We start from the raw sequence: 6,000 nt of genomic DNA on the forward strand, positions 1-6,000 counted from the left end.
CCTTTCAAATAAATAGCATTATTACTTTTCACAGAAATCAACACAGAGTGTATCCAAAAAACAAATTCTTCAGAAGTAATAAAGAGAAGCACTCTCTTGTGAAAAGCAATTCCAATAAAATTATTGCTTATGACAATTTTGTGACATTTAAAAATTTCTCAACTTATCAGTATATGTAGTTATAAATTTATTCTAAAAGACTTCATTTTTGTATGTAGGGGTCAACTTATATAAAGATAGGAATGATTCATGAAATGTCATGCTAGTTTAGCTTTGAAATTGCCTCTAATGTAACTGAAGCTAATTGTTTTTTGAAAGACACATATTTAGCTCAATTTGCCTATTAAGACTGTATGTGCATTGTCATTATAAACTACAATATTATAACCTAAATTTCCTTAATCTAAAGATCTTTATGTTCTGCCCTAGTATAGGAAAAACAATTTCTGTCCTCAAAGACCAGGAGCCCCGTTTCAGAAATCTTTGGAATAAAAAAATAAAATCTGAAAGACCTCAGATTAGGGGTTTCTTGTTGACTCTAATTGAACATTTTACTTTTGGAATTGAATATAAATGTAATAGTTAGATACAAGTTGATTTTATTTGCTTATGTGTTTATTTTTTATTTATTTTTAAATTGTTGATGAACCTTTATTTTATTTATTTATATGTGGTGCTGACAGTACGTCACACATGCTAGGCAAGTGCTGTTCCACTGAGCTACAATCCCAGCCCCACAAGTTGATTTTATTTGTTTTTGTCACCCCCCAAAAATCACAAGAATTAACTGAGTGTTTAAAATTACATAGTAAGTGACATTCTACATTGGGCTGGAGTTTTAAACAAAAAATAGTTACATCTTTTATTAAACACATTTTGAAGTCTTTCAACTTGGCAGGAGATCCCTGACCCTCCCATTGTAATATTCACAGAAGCAGATAAAGAATGGAATCAGGCAACCTGCTGCTAGCACCTGGTGATGTCCACTATATATTCATACCATACAAAATTTGTGATGTTTAGTCTATTCCTTGTTTAATTCCTCCTATGACTTGTTCCTTCCCTAACCCAAACCCAGGATGCTTTCATTATACACAACTTCTGCCATTATCCTCAGTACCACAATTCCTTTCCCAACAGCTATACTTATATTTATCAATGCAACCATCTATCATTCCTAGAATAAACCAAATATTCTGTCTCCAAATTCAGGATCATCAAACCACTGCTATGCAACTCTGGTTTAATTCGCCACAGCATCTATTCCAATGTCTCTTCAAGTCCCCTTCTCACTATAATCCATTTTGTACTCAACAGAAACTTAATCTCCTCTGCGCAATGAAGCTAGTAAATATGGACCCTCTCAACTTTCTGACTCATCTCATCCTTTTTCTACCAAAAACAGCCAGAAACCTGGCCTTCCTATTATTCAAGATTAATTCCATTGCACATGCTCTTTAGATGACCCCTTCCAATCTCTTCAATTCTCTACTGGACAAGCTATTCTATCCTGTAGTTTTCCTTTTTGCTTCTGCTCATGCATTCATATAGTCAAGTAGAAGAACCCTATTTCAATCTTCTCCCCACCCCATCTCCCCATCTCTTGACAACTATGTTCATTGAACACCTCATTACATTCAATCACCATTTGCTACATTCAAATCCTAATCTCCAATTATTTTCAAGTCATTGATTGCCCCTACCTCCACTGAAGGAACTTTTAAAAAGGTGAAAAATGATTAATCTCATCATCAAATGTGGATTCCTTTCATAGTACATCTTATTTGTCCACTCTGTGAATATTTACATTGTAGAAGACAGCTTGGAACAATAACTGGAATAATTCCTTGCCCTTGCAAAACTCTACCTTGATTTATTTCCCTTTCTTTGACATTTCTTCTCCATCTCTCCTCTGAGATACCTTATTTTTATGAGTGCTTATATGTTAGCAGATCTCAATAGGCCTATTCCCTGGATTTCTTCTCCTTCTTAAGGAACATCATTAAATTTCATACCTTAATTTATTGATATTTGACTCCCATGTTTACTCTCTTATTTATTCACCTAATATTTTTGAGCAACTTCTAGGCACTGGGCTTTCTTTTAGGTGCTTGTCACATGCTTTCACCTGGCTCTTCCAAAGGCATCTAAATCACATACCTCAAAAATAATATTTTCCCTAAATCTGCTTACTCTTAGATTCATTTCCTTGGATATTAATACTACCCATTCAACCAGGCCTAAACCAGAATTACCCTAGTTCCTTCTTTCTCAAACCAAACAATCAGTGCAATTCAATTCAGCCCCCTTTATATTATCACCTGTCATTTATTCTATACATCTCTAGTACATTGTTATTTCATATATTGTTCCTGAAACTTGCTCTTTACACTTTCACAAACTTCTGATCCATGCAGTTCAGTATTATTTGGCATAAACATCAATTTAATGTGGTGCTTACTGATTACATTGTTTATGAAGATCTTACCAAAAATATAAACACTTTAGCAAATTATAGAAGGCATTTCATTGATAGTCCTAGGAAATAATAGCTACACTTCATCAGATCTTACTGTATACCATATATTTTACTAATGTATGAAGAATACATCTTATTGCTTAATGTCAATAAATCTGTGGGAAGGGGATGGAAACGTTATATCCATATTAAAGATGATTAATGGAGAATCAAAGAAATTAATTGCTTAACATCATACAGCTACTAAGTGACAGAGATGGGGTTTGCCCAACTCTATTGCATCATAGACCCATAGTCTTAACTATGCTGCTCTCTGGCCTCCTTTTCTGATCCAGATCCAGAACTTGCTAGTACTCTACAAGTCTTCTAGAAGATACCAACATACATGTCCAAGCCTCTACCAAAATGTCCTTTCTTGCTTGTACCCTTTCAGAAAATGCTGACTTATCTTAAATATTCAGCAAGGTATAGATTAGAAATCTACTTTGAAAGCAGAACTTTTCTGAAAATGCCACATGTAGGCACAGGTTTTGGTATCATTTCATAGCATCAAAAGGCATGTGTAATATTAAGGTATAGCTCTCATTTGGCACAAATAAGAAAACATATTTATCACATCTTATAAACTAGATAATAATTTTGGCATGGTTTTGGCAGAATATAACAAGACAGGTAAATAGCCTTCACATATGAATATTAAGACATTTATATGTTTTTAAAGGTATGAACTGATCATGGAATAAGTATATTCAAGTGAAGGAACACTGGCTTTGGAATTAGACTAAGTTGATTTTGAAACTATTTCTATCACTTACAAATTTGTATCAGGGTATGATACTTAGTCCTCTGAACTGTCTCTATTTTTAAAACAGGAGTAAAGTAACTAGATCATAGGGCTTTTGCCAGGATTAAATGAGAAAATGTTTGCAAAAATCCACATGACTCCTGGGAGATACACTTTACCCTGACAAATTTGGAACCCATATTTACAGATTGGAAACAGCAAGAAACTGAAGGCTTCACTTGAATACACGAGGTAGATCCCTTTTAAAAAGCTACTGGAATTAAATGTCAAGACTGATCATCACCAGTTTATACTGTAGTCCTACAAAGGAAAGATCTCCTGCTTAATAGGAAATTGAAGTTAACCCAGATACTCTTTTGGCAAGAAGCAACAGAGGGGACTAGAAAAACATGGGGAGTGACCCTAAGTGTTCCTCTGCACAGCCTCTGCAGTGACATGGCTCAAGCAGTTAACACAGCTGTCCTCCACAAACTTACAGCTCATACTTAAGAGAAGGAGGGCGGTCTCTCCAGCTTTTCCTCTGAACTGGAAGCCATCCAGGTGGTAACAACTGGGAGAACTTCTAGCAGAAGTGGCGAAATCTTCCAGAGCTTGGAAACACCAAATTGAAACTGGTATGAGTGTGCGGCAGCTGCGAGCCCCACAGGATTAGAATACTGGCAAGCCAAGCAGAAAACAGGTCCAGGAGCAGCACAGAGTAGCAAGCAGAGGCTGTAAGCCTCACCATTCCTCCACATGTTAAGAAATATGTTTAACCCAGCAGGGTTCTAGTGACAGCTGAAAAGCCCTTTCAGAAGCTGTCAGAAATGACACTTGTAAAAGCCCTTCATGTTCTAACGTTCCAGTGAGGGCATTTTCCTCTCATGTTAGCATGAAGCGTGACTAAGGGAAGACAACAGACAGGCCCAGAGGGTAATAGAGCTGTGCCCAAGAGGCCAGGATACTTCCCCTGGGCCAAGCTTCTTGCCCAACTCCCCTGGCAGCTGGGCTCTTGTCTGATCAACATAGAAGCTGAGGACTACGCTACCCCATTTCCCTCAAGTCACCTAATAACTGCCCAGCCATCACTGGAATATTGCAGCTTTCCAGTAAAAACACCACAGCATTTGTCTCATATGGCATATCTCAATAAAGGGCATTTGGAATGGTGATTTAATATTTCTAAGTTGTATAATACAAAAATATCAATTCTTATTATTGAAAAAATATCAAGAATGTTCCAGTAGTGACTGAATTGAGAGTGTACTATTTATTACCCTTGTCTCTAAGAGCTTACAGAAGGATCACATCCCTTATTTGGCTCTTTATTTGGCTAAAATATTTGACAAAATAAGAATACACCTCTGTTCTAGCTCTAGAAATACAATATTTTTTAATCTTATGTTTTTTTTAAAAAATCATAAATTTGGTCAAAGAAAATAAATTTTAGAAAACTTAAAAAAGTAATCATCCCTTTTAAACAATCTTAAATAAAGAGGAAGACTCATAAAAATTCAGTTACAATGTCAGTACCACATTTATAAATGAAAGTTTCAGTGTCACATTTCAACAAATTAGAACAGAATAATTCTGCAAAGACAGATTTAAGAATCTCAAAATCTATCATGCTAGTTTCATAATGAAAAATTCCTCTTTAGCGTACTTTATAAGTAACAGTAAATTCATAGTCATTATACACACTACTAGCAACCCAAGCCTCCTGCCTCTTGATGACCATAATATCATTGTTCCCTTTATTGTTATATGATTGTCACCCAAAATCAGTCTCTAAAGTCAAAGGGAGAGCAATTTATTTCTAACGCCTCATCAAGAGATTTTAAAAAACTAGGAGAAAGTTCCAGTAGAGACATAGACATGAGAATACAACCCACAGGAGGAAGTTAACAAGTTTCCACAAATCTGCCCATAAAAATTTTTCCATAAGTGGATATGATAATTTGTTTGACTGTAGTAAGCCTTTCAGCATGAATATGTATTTTAAAACATCCTGTCGTACTCCTTAAATATATATACTTTTTTAAAAAAATTCCTCCAGCCTTTGATGCTATCAACAAGACCACAAGAATGAAAGGTGACCAACTTCATGATTCTCCTTAAAATAAGCCTAAAAATTTGAGGATACATGTCCCCTAAGAGTAAGGATACTTGGGCTATCAGCACAAAATACGGCAGTAAGAGCAAGAAACTTGTAATGTACTGAGGATTCTACTCAGGTTGAAACATGTCAAGATTCAAGAACAGCACCTGGCACATGGTTACATTCACTGTACATCAAGCATTATTATGGATGTTAATCTCTTCATCTGGTCTCAAATGGGTGTTATTTTTCTGGGGAACCAATCCCTTCCACTTATTCACTTTTACCTATTATTACTATCATAATAATATTACAATTATTACTTTTACTATCAAAAAAAAACTTTAGATGAAATCCATCATTTGAAAACCAAATAAAACTGAGAACTGAGTTCAATGAGCAGAAGAACCTGCTTCAACCATACAACAGCAGTTCAGAGTCTGGTGGGGGCATTGGGATGGCTATGTGCTAGAAACAGCTGGGTGGTTACAGAGAAAAGCCATAGAAGTCTGCATAGAAATAACAGTGGCCAAGAAATCCATTTCCTGATAGTCTTCCAAATAAAAAATGGAAGTTGCTTTTTCCTTTTAAGAATCCAAGAATGTCTGAGAAAAATATCACATCTCATCATATTACAAT

The 6,000-nt window shown here is 35.5% G+C and overlaps 1 long non-coding RNA gene across 2 annotated transcripts in view; it reads right to left on the reverse strand.

Annotated features, from left to right (window-relative positions):
- LOC113188251 (uncharacterized) overlaps positions 1-3,945 on the reverse strand; it is a 155,195-nt gene extending 151,250 nt beyond the window's left edge. For both annotated transcript variants that reach the window (XR_013342740.1, XR_013342738.1), the window contains exon 1: positions 3,761-3,945. This is a non-coding gene — a long non-coding RNA (uncharacterized LOC113188251). The remainder of the gene's footprint in view (positions 1-3,760) is intronic.
- Positions 3,946-6,000: the final 2,055 nt, after the last annotated feature.

The sequence above is a fragment of the Urocitellus parryii genome, chromosome 2 (genome assembly GCF_045843805.1).
Source record: "Urocitellus parryii isolate mUroPar1 chromosome 2, mUroPar1.hap1, whole genome shotgun sequence".
Taxonomy (NCBI): domain Eukaryota; kingdom Metazoa; phylum Chordata; class Mammalia; order Rodentia; family Sciuridae; genus Urocitellus; species Urocitellus parryii.